This window comes from Poecile atricapillus, chromosome 4 (genome assembly GCF_030490865.1).
Source record: "Poecile atricapillus isolate bPoeAtr1 chromosome 4, bPoeAtr1.hap1, whole genome shotgun sequence".
Classification (NCBI taxonomy): domain Eukaryota; kingdom Metazoa; phylum Chordata; class Aves; order Passeriformes; family Paridae; genus Poecile; species Poecile atricapillus.
Window position 1 is genome coordinate 74,091,799 of NC_081252.1, and position 14,062 is coordinate 74,105,860.

Genomic DNA, 14,062 nt, shown 5'->3' on the forward strand with positions numbered 1-14,062 from the left:
AATCCAACTGCTTCTCAGAAAGCAGCATGGGAATAAACACATTGTTTTGTTCAATTTCTGGTGGCTTTTTCCATTTTTATTTTTTTTTTCTTAAAGCCTTGGACCCATGATTTAGAACAAGGGCTTTAATGAGCAAGGGACAAGCTTTTTGTGTCAAATTTCATTTTTGTCATCGCCAAAAATCCAGGCAAATTATAAGCCTTTTGAGAGGAGGAGAAAAAGCAACTAAATTGCATATGCTCAACAGCCCTTAGAGTTCAGGATTTAAAACTCGAGGGTTTTGGCTTTGCTGAGGAAAATTGGAAGCAGGTATGGGGCAAGCAGGAGGTAATGAACAGGAGGCAGTGAAAAAGTCAAGGAAATGTGCAACAGCAGGGGATACACCAGGAAAATTGGTTACTGGAGGAGATTCAAAACCCAGTTTGAAGGCAACAGGACCAGAGCAGCAAGCTGGGAAGACAAAGGGACAACATCAAGACAAAGGTACCAAGAAGTCCTCTACTAGTTCCAGCATAAAGCACAAAATCATGGAATGGTTTGGGTTGGAAGGGACCTTAAAGACCATCTGTTTCCAACCCCCTGCCATCATCAGGGCCACTTTCCACTAAACCAGGTTTTTCTCAAGCCCCAACCAGGATGTGTGGATCCTCATTTCACCCTTTTTCTCCAGCAGTCACAAGAGCCATTTACCAAAGTCTATTCTGTGCATTGTGTTCAGCTCTGGAAAAGCCCTTTGCAGTCAGAGGCTGGAGCTTTGCTGCCAGAGGTTGTTTTAAGGAGCAGGATCTGCCCAGCAGCCCTGCAAACACAAACCTGCTGCTGGGCAGCCCCGGCAGCAGAGGCATAGAGAAGCACTTTCCCAGTAGCAGGCAGGAATTAGCAAGTTTTTCTGATTTGGGGAGTGAAAGAACACCAGTCAGTGTTTAATTATTGCCCCATAAAACATCCAGCTTTAGTTCCATTCTTCTGGGCTCCCCAGCGCTGCTTTGGTGGCCTTCAACCATCTGGCACCAAGTTGGGTGTTGGGCCTTGTGCTTGAGGGAAAGGGATCCAAAACCGTGGTGTTTGTGAAGCTTTGCCCAACATTTGTCTAACCTTGGATCTGAGGATTATCCAGTTTTCCTCTGTGCTTTAGGACAGGGATGGAAAAGCACAGGGTACAGGCAACAGCAGATGGTTCTGCCACCACAGGAATAAACTGCTCCAGAGATTTCCTGTTGGAATGAATCCAGAGACCACCAACTTGATTTGAGGACTGGATCACCTCTGCTGGGAGGAAAAGCTGAGAGAAGTGGGATTATCCAGCCTGGAGAAGAGAAGTCTTTGGGGGTGGAAAGCCACCTAATTGTGGCCTTCCAGTTCCTGAAGGGGCTCCAAGAAAGATGGAGAAAGACTATTTATAACAGTCTGGAGTGACAGGAGAAGGGAGAATGGATTCCCATTGCCAGAGGGCAGGGTTAGATGGGATTTTGGAAAGAAATCCTTCCCTGTGAGGGTGGTGAGGCCCTGGCAGAGGTTGCCCAGAGAAGCAACCTGGACATGTTCCCATCTTTGGAAGTGTCCAAGGCCAGGCTGGACAGGGCTTGGAACCACCTGGTCTGTGGAAGGTGTCCCTGCCCATGGCAGCAGGTGGAATGGGATGATCTTTAAGGTCCATTCCAACACAAACCACTCCACAATCTCCAGCTCTAGTGCAGGGTTCTCCACTCTTCTAAGGCTTAAATCAGTTGTGCACCAGCAGGGGACAAAAAGGTTATAAATACAAACCCCCAGTTAAAATCCTGCTCATCTGATGTCCAGATCCTGCAGATGGAGGCTGCACCTCCAGTTCTAAGACTGCATCAATGCCACAGGCACAAGCTTCAAGCACTTTATCACTTGTGGGGTAGAGGCTGGTGGGAAAAGTCAAAATTCTGATCTCATCCTCTTCCTTCACAGGAGCTTCAAACAGAATCTGGTAACACTCAGCTCATTTCATGCTTCAAATGATCCTCTGCTAATGTAGCTGCAGGGGCTGGATTGGAGTATTTGAGAGCTTCACCATTTGCTGGTGGAAGCCAAGGATTCCTGCTTCTAATCAGGGCCAGAGCAGAGCTCTAAAGCCCAAAATCTCCTCAGGACCGAGACTTGCACACCACCTCTTTTCCTTCAGTGTATTCACTCTCGCTTTTGAGCTGGAAACAAAAGACTTTTGTCAAATGTTTTGAGGTTTGTTAGAAGTGTAAGCAACTAGAAGTACACATTATGGAAAAGTTAACTTCAGATCTGACCCCAGCAGCCTTTCCTTCCCCTTTTGTCATCCCACACTATTAAGAAGGTCAGTTTTACATACTTTTGTCTTGTTTTTCTAGCCCCTGCCAGCTTTCCATATACACAAAGTTTTTCATACCTTGTTCAGGGTACAATAACAGCATATGAGAGCATCTAAAAATGAGGCAGAAATGGATCTATTACACTGCTTTATTCAATTTGTGGCTTGCAGGGAGATGTAATGAAGCCTGAAGAGAAATAGAACAGGAGTCTACCCCTAAAACTTACCCCTCACAGTTCAGTTTCACATTTACAATTCCACAGCACTTGGTGCCTACTTACTGAGACGAAAACCCCCAAACTTGTTTACAATAGGATCGATTTCATAAAAAAAATGAGATTTTTTTGGATCCCCAGGCTGGGTAGAATCCTCATTAGCAATTCCACAGTCCTGCTGTGCTTAAGACAGCCGTACTTTTAGTCTGAGGCAGGTCGAACAACCTTTCTCCCAGTCACTGTCAAGCCAAGTGCTTGTTAGTGGTCTCAGCTCTGTCCCAAATATGTCAAACAACTTCCACTTGTTCTGCCACATCATCCTTACAACAACTGCTGGGCACAGCAAATCCCTTTAAAAACAGTTCTTGTAGATTTAAAGGTAACAACAAGACCAGCAGAAAGGTGAAAAGGACACGCTCTGAAGCTGATGATAACAAGGCAGGGAATGTGTCTCATCCAGTTAGGGTGATCCCTGGGCTTTCCAACCGAAAACAAGTTGAGGAACAAGTCAACACCAATATTGGGGGAGGTCCAACCCTCAGCTCAGCCTGTCCCTGGATTTTCACTTGTCTCTGTCTTGGGCTCATCCCTTTTCTCTCAGCTCTTACACAACCTGCATCCTGCTTTCCTGAAGCAACACAAATGTGGCCGTGTCTCCACCAAAACATCCTTTTTCCCTGTAACCCCGCATCCTTAAATGCACTTGCACAATTGCTTTGCATGTTCCAAGGTCAGGGTGAGCAAGTTTTTAAGGGGATCACATCAACCATGCCAGATGCTGGAACAGTTTTGCTTTTCTGTCATAAAATCCCAGACTGGTTTGGGTTGGAAGGGACCTGAAAGAGCATCCAGTTCCACTCCCCTCCATGGGCAAGGACACCTTGGAGCCCAGATGGCTCCAAGCCCTGTCCAGCCTGGCCTTGGACAATTCCAGGGATCCAGGGGCAGCCACAGCTTCTCTGGGGACCCTGTGCCAGGGCCTCACCATCCTCACAGAGGATTTTTTTTCCTCTTATCTCATCTAAATCTTCTCTCAGCTTCAACCTATTGCCCCTTGTCCTGTCCCTTCTGTCACACACCATCATCATTCACCAGGAAATGCTCCAGCCAAAGAATAAAGGCTCAGCTGTACAGAATTAAGGAGTTTGGCAGGGCAGAAATTTAATACAACCACACTCCCTCCAGCAAATATTATCTAACATCACCACAACACTCTGAACACAGAAAGGGCGACTTCCAACCCTCCCCAATTCCAAGGGACTGGGGAAGGGAGATTAGGTAGAAGTGACTTCATAATCCAAGCTGGACATCTGGTATTTGAGACCAGTATTGGATAAACATTTTTGGATAAACAAGTATTTTCTTGAGAAGGGAGGTTGTAGAGTCCCCATCCCTGGAGGAGACAGGTTGGAGGGGATGAGATAGGTCAAGGTGTCCCTGCCCATAGCAGGGAGTTGGAATGAGATGATCTTTAAGATCCCTTCCAACCCAAACTATTCCATGATTCTGTGACTTAAATCTATCCCTGGATTTCAAACCCCAGGTGGATCCCTCAGCATTCCCTCCAGGATGCAAGGAAACTCCTGTAGCAGGAGCTCTGGTCAGCAATTCCCCTTTCCTTTTAGCCTTGTGCAAGGCTTTGGGATCACCTGCCAGCTCTGGATTGCTGCAGGAAGGACTCACGTGGCACCATTACATAAAAACTACCTTCCTCCAGGGGGAAAAGCAGCTGGGAACACCTCCTCCATCCTTATTATCCTACTTCAAACACCCAGTGCAGAGACCACAGGAGATCTCAGAGTGACAAGATCTGGGTGCACGCAGTGCTGGGGGCTCCATCAACTTTGATTCTTCCAGCTCCTGACACACACAAATCCAGGGGAACATTTCTGAGGATGAAGCACCTCGTTCAGTCACAACAGCAGCTCGGGAAGACTCTGACATTTGTTTTTATTTCAGTTCCAAGTGAAAAGCATCCCCAGGCTGAGCGAGCTGTCAGCCCCAAGCCTGCAGTGCACAGAGCAGCCACTCCAGCTCTGCTGCACGGGGCATCCCTGTGATGGCTTGTTATTAAAAACTTATTCTTTAATTCCCTTGTCTTGGGAGAGGCTGCCAGGGGGCTGATGGGGCCTGAACAGCCAAACCCTCGTGTTCAAGGGAAGAATAGCTCATTTGAAGGGAATCTATAACAGCAAGAACACAGGAATCCAGAGAATCATAAACCAACAGGCTCCAGTATTAGTTCAAAGATCATTTTGCACAGGCAGACATGAAAATATATCAATTTCAAGCATGTTTGTGTTGATGTGTGGAGGCTCTGACTATCCCAGATTCCATCCTAATACTTTTCTGCAAATCCATATCACCATCAACACCAGCAGAAACAGACGTGGTGCTGGTACTGGTGGGACTGGACCAGCAGCAGTGCCCTGGAGCAGAAGGAAACTGCAGCTGAAGCCATGGCCCATGCTGGGCAGAAAAAGGAGATCTGGGGACTGTAGCAGTACAGACAAACACTGGGAGAAACTGGGTAAAACTAGAAGGAAAAGCCCAGCACTCACTCCTTTACCTTTAGTTGATTTAGCCAGGTGATTCAGCCACCTAGCTTGGTGGCCAAAAATAAAAACAACTCAAATTAGTCTTAGGGACAGTTTGAACAGACAAGGCCTTGCCCAGCTGTTCTGATCTAGGGTATGTTCCTCAGCATGCAAGAAACCACCTGTGACAGACTCACTTTGAACCACCACTGAAAACAGGCAGACAGATCCAAACTGGGATGCAAACACATCCTGCTCCCATCAGAGCAAGGATACTTGTTTGACTTCCTAACAGAAAATAAACACAAGCAAACCTTGACAGAAAGGGGTTCAAACTTCTTGTCAGGACTAGAACAAAACTTTTGCATAACGCTGTTGAAATCCTAATGAGACATCAGATACAGACACTTCTTGAAATCAGTGTCTGTCACGCCAGAGTCACCACCAGATTAGGAAACAAGGGAGGGCCAGGGCAGAGTTGCCACATTAATGAGCCTGACCACATACAAAAGAATCCAGGAAATCACCCGAGGAGTCCTCTGGTCTGTCTGTGCAGGTGAAAGCCTCCAAAGCCAGCAGGGTAATTGCCTGCAGAAGCTCATTGTTTTAGTGCTAAAGCAGCAGCTGGTGCATAAAAGTTTTAAGCCTTTCAATTATGAGTAATCTGAGAGCTCATACCAAGCTCCAGCCTGTTTGCTCTAGACTTAAACCCGTCTGTTTATCACCTTAAAGCAAGACAAGAACGAGCCTGAGCATCAGCTCACCTCCCTCACAAGCAAGTGCGTCATCTCTCCTACAGCAGAGGGGGAAGAGAGTTATTTGGGGAAATGCCAATATTTAAATCTATTGAAAGAATGTTCTGAGGTGTGGGATGGCTATTGTTATTCTTGAGGTGTCTTGGGGGAGGCCATCAGACACTTCTGATCCCAGCAAGTCCCAGAGAAGCAGCCAAAGGTGTGGGTTTGCTGATCACGGATCCTTTCAGTCATGGAATGGTTTGGGTGGAAAGGACCTTAAAGATCACTCCCATTCCACCCCTGCCATGGCAGGGACACATTCCACTAGCCCAGGTGGCTCCAAGCCCTGTCCAACCTGGCCTTGGATACTTCCAGCATCTCTGGGCAACTGTGCCACAGCCTCCTTACCCTCACAGGGAACAATTCTTGCCCAATATCCCATCCATCCCTGCCCTCTGGCAGTGGGAAGCCATTCCCCCTTGTCCTCAATCCCTTAGGAACCCACAGAATTTAAGACAAGGCCCAGTAGCATCAACACCATTCCTTTGCAGATTTGCAGCAACTTTGAAATTTAAACCTTTTTCTGACTGATCTTATGCTGCTCTGGGTTCTGCTTTATCTAGAGCAGGAAGAACTTCTGAAGAGAGAAACTGCATTCTCCTCATCAGAGCTGCAAGATTATTAACCTTAAAGCAAGCAGTTCTAAGAGGCATGAGAAGTCAAAAATGGAAATGCCATCTCCATCATCATGTGGGGGTTTTCTTTCTTCCTTAACAACCAAGCCTAAGCACTGGAGCAGGGTCCCAGAGAGGTGGGAGAATCTCCCATTCTTCACTCTCAGCAACCTGACCTTGCTTTAAAAGCCACCTTGGAGCAGAACCAGAGACCCCCCCCAGACCTCCCTCGCACCATCATTTATTCCATGAATCACATTTAACTGTTTACTAATGGCAGATTCCAATCTCCTCGCCCAAGGAATTAAAGGCACTTTCCCTTCAGTCCAGCAGCCACACGGGTAAGGCACAGCCCTGCTCCAGTCTCCTCCATCCTGCACAAATCAGGAATAATCACATTGTAAGAAATGCTGCCCATTTCTGCCATTGTTGCTGCTGAAAGCACCGGTGACTCACAGCTCAGAGTGGGCCCAAACAACAGGTCCTGGCCCTGACAAAAAACTTAAAAACAGGCCTGGAAATTCACCTGGAGTGACCCCAAAGCAGGAACTTCGGGGTGGAAAAGACCAAAGTGATGCTGGTGCTGTGGTTCGGTCTTTCAAGATGGCCAAGGCAAAGATCTCAAAGATTTCTTCCCATTTCTCCTCCCACTATTTCCATTAACATCCCACTCCCAGCCTTTTACCAGCAGCTGGTTCCACAGGGAAAGCAGATATATAGAAATATATATTTCCTTTCAGACTTGTAGCATAAGATAAAACAGAAGGGTTTGGCAAGGCTTTGGTAGAAATTTATATATATACACAAATAAAATATATAAATTTTATATCTATAAAAAAATCTGCTTCCAAACCTCTGTGTTTTATCTTCTGCATTTTAACCTCTCTCTTAGGAGGGCTACAGACAGTCCCAGCACACACACACACACCTTCCACAGCAGATTCCCTGCTTCCAAGCACTCACACTTGGAGCAAGTGGCATTTCTGACAGCTGCAGATCACAAGCTTTCCTTCCAGATTTTGTTTCTAAATGCTGTCAAATCAAAGCAAACACTGCCTTGCCTGCCAGGAGATAGAGATCAGAGGCAGACAATACAAAATGTGCCAGGAAAGCTGAGGAAAAAAAAAAAATCCAGTCCATTTGCAGAGAACATGGCCAAGTTATGAAGTAGTTTCTTGGGATTTCAGTTTGTGGTTTGAGTTGTGGGTTTTGTTTGGTTTGGGGTTCTTTGTTTTTGCTGGTTGATTTTGGATTGTTTTGGTTTTGTTTTTTTTTTTTCCCTTCAGGATGCAAATTCTGTTTACAACAGACATTGCAAGATGGGAGATTCCAAGAAGCACTGGTTAGTCTGGCAAAGCACAAAATCAACCTTTAGGTTGGAAGGGACCTTAAAACTCATTTCATTCCACCCCCTGCCATGGCAGGGACACCTTCCATCATCCCAGGGTGTTCCAAGCTCTGTCCTTGGGCACTTGCAGGGATCCAGGGGCAGCCACAGCTTCTCTGGGCACCCTGTGCCAGGGCCTCAGCATCCTCACAAGGAACAATTCCTGCCCAATATCCCATCTAGCCCTGTCCTCTGGCAGTGGGAAGCCATTCCCTGTGTCCTGTCCCTCCATCTCTTGTCCCAAGTCCTTCTCCAGCTCTCCTGGAGCCCCTTTAGACCCTGGAAGGGGCTCTGAGCTCTCCTTGGATTTTCCCCTTCTCCAGGGGAACATTCCCAGCTCTCCCAGCCTGGCTCCAGAGCAGAGGGGCTCCAACCTTCAGAGCAGCTCCGTGGCCTCCTCTGAATTCACTCCAGCAGCTCCAAGTCCTGCTGCTGTTGGGGACCCCAGAGCAGGACACAGCACCCCAGGTTCCTTTGGGGATAGGTGAGCACCACCCAGCAGGAAACACTGATATCAAACACTGCTGCTTGCTTACCCAAGTACCTGAAGCCGAGGCAGACAGGCTGACTGCATCCAAGGGGCTCCCTGAAAAGGCTCAGCAAGGATTTGAGCAGCTTTCCCTGTCCCATTCCGTGCTTTATCCAAGGCATCTTAGCAGAACATTCACTCTCCCACTGCTGTCATGACTGTGGTTTTCCCACCAAGAACCCTCCACCTCACCTCAGGGCTTTTAACAAGCAACAGAGATTTCAAACAGAGCCCCCAAACCCCTGAGGAAAACCAGACAGGTCTTTCAAAGATAAAACAACCCCCAGGTTTGCATTTCCCTGTGTGCTGTCTCTTGGTGACCTGCATTTCACAGATCCCACAGCCACCGAGTTCAGCAGCACTGGCAAGGTAACAGCAGCCCTCCCCAAAACCAAAAACATCCAGCTGGGATTCCAACAGCCTTCCCAGGCAGGAGCAGAGCTGGTCCCCCAGGATGGGCAGGGTCACCCATGGGAGCATCGTGGCTTCACATCAAAGCTCCCAAACAGCAGCCAAATTGCTGAACACAGACATGAAACACAAAAAGTGTTAACCAAGGCTAGACTGTGGCTTGCTTTCTGTCCTGGAGCCACTCTCAGCTGCTCTCTGGGGCATTAAGTTTGGAGCACTGCAATTGGGAAGCTGGATGCCAGCAGGAACGGGGAGCTGGGACTCGCTGCAGGGCTCCTGGAGCCCCCCTAAAAGATTTTATCACCTGCAGGCATCGAGGGGAGGGCTCCCCAGCAACTCCAACCATTATGAACATCAGCTCGAGTCCCTCTTCCAGGTGGGAAAGGGACCAAGACTTTCCTCCAGAGTCACACAAGACATTTCCAGCACCATCAGCAGATTTTATCTGCCCCAGAGCCACCCAAAAGCAGCCAGTCCCCTCTAGGCTGCAGCTATCACACCCCAGCTCTGTCAGACCGGGAGGGATGCGAGGGGAGTTGTGAAATGAGGTGCCTCTGCTGTCCCTGTGACCCCACCACAGCCAAATGAGTGTCAAATCCTATTTTTTCAGCCTTGCCGTGGCTGTGCACAACCACCCTGGCAAGGGCTGGGAATGCTGTCAGCACCTCCTGTCCCCAGCCTTCCTCGTGGGCACTTCAGAGACAGGGAGCCATCCCCACTGATTTGGGAGGCAGGATATCGAGCAGATATCCTGTGAAATGAGAGATCCCAGCCTGATCCAATTCCAGGTGTGTACGAGCCAGAAAACAGCCGTGGACACACAGCAGCAGCATCCCCACTGCTCCCATCTCCAAGAGCTTTGCTGCCTCTCCATTCACAGCTTGCTCCCTTGTATAAAGCACAACTGATCCAGAGTCTGTCCTTAATCTGAAGCCTGTCCTTTAATTCTAACAATAAGGGCACAAAAAAAGGGGTTTTAAAGAAATGAAACATCACCCGTGCCAAGGGCTCCTCGTTAAACTCATCTCCGCTCAGTCTCTCCTACTTGGGGCAAAACACAAAGGTCACTCATTACCTGCAAGGTTTCATCAGAGCAATCATTGTAATGGAACAGCAGGGACTCTCCTGAAAAGGAAAAGTCATGTCCAAAGCAGTTGTCTACTGGAGGAGCAGTCAGGAAAAAGAAAAAAAATCAGAGAATAAGAATTTGCCCAAGCTGAACTTTTCAAACAAAACTCTTTCAGCAGTCCCAGCTGGTAAAGGAGCACAGGAGGTTTGGTGGCAGTTTTCAAGCTTGAGGTGGAGAAAGTAAAAGAGTCTGGGGAAAGAATAAACCGGATTTTTAACGTTAGTAAATTCACGACAGGAATCTGGGCGACAGGCAGCTGTAAAGCTGTTCCATGTGAAGACGCAAATCAAGTTAAAATCACTGAATTGCAGAGCAGAGACAGCCCCTGGTGCAGCAGCCCTGGAAATCAGAACTGAGGCAGCCCAGAACAGAGCAGCTGCACCAGGGACATTCAGGGAAAACTCCCAATTTCCAAACTCCTTTCCACCAGACACCTTTAGCACACACAGTTCAAGTGTTCAGTGACTGCACAGCTCAGAGTGTCCCCTCCTCAAAGGCTCCCAAAGCTCAGCAAGCCCCTTGATAACAAAAACCTCTCAGATTACATTTTATTCTACTAAAACAATTCAGATTTTAGTTGTTCCACATCAGAGACCCTGCTATTTGCCATCAGGGCTAATCCACTTCTCAAAGACAAAAAAAAAAATAGGGAAACTTTTTTCTTTTTCTCTGCAAACTGATGCTTCCTTCAGCCCCACATGGGTCTGATGAGCAGCTTATCTGCAGCTCACTGTTCTTCCTCCTGGTGAAGGCTGAGGAGGAACAAACCAGCTCCTGCACTATTCATCTCAGGAAACTTCTTCCAGAGGATCAGGCAGCTTGAAAATAATCCCAGTCTTGTTAAGATACGGTTTAGACATAATGCACAACCATAAAAGAGAATCAAATCAGTGTTTTCCCTCACCAAGTCATTTTCCTTACATCACAGGCTGACAGCTGCACTCTTCAGGTGATGTTTCACCTGATGGAACAGAGCAGGAGTTTCAGTAACATCTCCCCCAGGGGCCATTCCCCTCACTAAAGGAAGGAAAGCAACGCAGAGATGTGGAAACCAGAGGAAACAAAAATACCTGTAAAAATAAGGAGCAAGCAAATCCCAGTACCTGCCAGAGTAGGAAGAGCAAAGACAAGGTTGGAGCTGCATCACATCACTCACTTATATTTTATCTGCACCCACCTTTGGCCTAGGACTGCCTTGGCCAAGCCCAGGCAGACGCCGGCAGCACCGGTCAGCCTTGCCAACCACGAGCCTGTGCCCAATTTGTCTGTGCCAGCTGCGACTTTGCAAAGTCATGCAAACCCAGGGACCTGCCTGCCTTTTATTTTATCAGAGAAATGCCTGTCCCAGTGCACGGGGTTAAGATTCCAGCCACGATCAACGCGAGTCAACATCGGCAGCAGAGCAAAGCCGAAGAGCGCATATTTCTCAGCCCTCTCAGATTCAACAACTGCTCTCAGTTTACACAGCAATTATTCAAATTTCATTTGTCACACTGAAAAAGAAAAAAAAAAAAAAAAAAAAGCAGCAAGAAAGCAACAAGCTGGGTGCTCAGTGCAGACCAGTTTTTCCCCTGAGCCTTCCCATCAGGATTTGAAGCTCAGCTGGCTCCAAAATCCAATTTAAGAGCAATTCAATATGTTGTGTTACTGTATAATCAGTGCAGCACCATTAAGAGGAAGACACGAGTTTATTTTCTTTTTAAATCAGGAATTTTTTTTCACCCTCCTAGATGAGTTTTGATATCATGCTTAGCAGGGAACCAGAGATAAGCCCCTTGCCGGGTGAGAGCGCTGATGTTTTTATAAAGCATCTTTCATAAGGCAGCAGGGCAGACGTTAAACAGGAAGCGTTTATTGACTTTAAACTCACTTCATAAAACATTTACACGGACAAGAAGAGAAACAGGAGCTCCCAACAAGCCACTTAAAACAAAGATGAGCCCTTGCATTGTTCTAGATCTCAAACACTCCAGGCTTTAACGCTGCAACAGCGCTCCTGGAAAAAGTAAAATAAATGGAGCCATCCCAGTCAGGGCTTCTTCATCCTCAGCCATTAAGGTCAAAGTTATCTCCCACTGTCCTTTACATAATGGGTGAGGGGGAAAAAAATCACTTTAATAATGTGAAAATGACCATGGAAACATTGCAAAAAGAGCAGGTGGAGGGGAAAGAGGAGCTGCTCTTGGCTGAGCCACCCACTCACTGCAGGGTTTCAAAGACTTTGCAGGGAAGCTGAGGGCTCCCGTTTTCCAAGAGAACCAAGAAGGCAATTGGAGCAACTTGATCAGCAGCAAGTTCAATCAGCAGAAATTGCTCCTCAATGGGCACTCCCCAGAGGGACAGCAAAGTTCCAGAGCCTTCAGCCTCCTTATACACCTGGCTCTGGTTTCAGCCAGAAAAAATATTTTTTTTCTCTAATTTTCTTCTCAAAAAATCCTTAAAATGTTGATGGTATCCCTGAGCTACAAGCTTTGGGGATCTTTTCTTTACCAGCTATGAGTACAGAAGGTCTAGGTAATTTTTTTTTCTAATTTTTTAATTTTTTTCCATATTAAGTTGACAAAGATGTTCTTTCCTGGCATCCAGCTGTGCAACCCACTCCCAGCCTAGCAGGGAAGTGTGGAAATCCCCAGACCTAATTAAAGGCATTTCCCATGGAGTATGACATCCTAAGAAATATTTTAGATGCTGTTGGCCACCACACAAATTGCATCCCTACCTCCTTCTGAGGTTGCTGACAGTGGCCACATCTCAGATCCCTCTTTGCTGCCTTCCTTGTGCTGATCCAATCAAGCTCGTTGCTTAATTGAATTGAAACAATTGAGATGTTTAATTAAATTGGAGCAGTGGGTCCTGACCAGCCCTCAGGGGCTCAGGCATTTCCCACTGTCATTTTTGGGGCTACAGGAAGCCGGGCACCATCAGCAAAGATGCTGAGAAAGCCTGTTACAGGTATTGCACCTGAAACATCCAATTTTGGGTTGGCCTGGAGGCTCCCACGTGTTGTTAATCCACCCCTTACCTCGATGGGTGCAGCCCCAAGCCCTCACACCCCCACACCAGCAGGCATTACTTTTTTCAAAACACATCCATTTCTTTCTAACCCAGTGCAGATTTTTGTGTTTCCTTCTATTCATTAGCTGCAAATGAAGGAAGAGCTCCTATAGTCACACAAAGATTAAAACAAAAAAAAACAAAAAAACAACAATGCCTGACATCTGGAGGCTTTGGCCTTAATTCCAGTGATGGGAACAGCTGATGTAATTTTCTTTTTTGTTCTGGGAACATCCATCCATGAGTTCCAACTGCACAGAACTTTTTAGGAAGAGCCGCACGGAGATGAGAAAACTCCGGGTACGAGAAGGACTCGGCCCCTTGCCAGAGCTTAGGGGGAGATGCCTGGAGGGATCTCCAAGCTGTTCCATCATAGAATTCCCACAGCAGACCCCATCCTCATCTTGTCCTACACCAGGTGTGTGGTTGGAGACTCCTCACTGAAAAGAGATCCACACAACACTGGAGCTGCTGAGCCATCATTCCCAATCCCTCCGTTCCCACTCTCTGCTGGTAGCAACCTTCTTCCCACAGAAAGCCACCTCCCTCCTTGGGAATTCCCCGCTTTAACAAACAAAACAAGAATGAAAAAGATTTGTGAACTCACTTCTAATAACTAACAGGAGGATGTGGCTTGTTTTTCCAAAGAACCAACAGTCTGAGGTTTCATGAGAACACCTCCCTCCACTTTTACCCAGACACGCCACAGATAGCCCAGACCAGAGGCTTAAAAAGTGTTTCTCACTCCTATCCTATAAAAAACCCCACCCTGTCCCAGTTTCCCCCAAACCAATGTCAAGGTACCTCACACCAGTCCCAGGGACAGCACCAGAGGTGTCAAGTGAGCACCAGGAAATAAATGAGAGTAGTCCCAGGCACAGCTTGCACGTGATGGGATTCCCTCCTGCCCTCTGTATTACAGTTCTGTCCCCTTTCCAGACCAGGAGAAGCCTTTGGCTAACCTGGAGCTCATCCCATCCCCACTCATTTGGTAACACAGACAACGACGTTTCCAACACCCACCCTTGGTTTTGCCAGGGAAAAATCCTTCCCAGGGTTAGAAGTCTGGGAAATCATT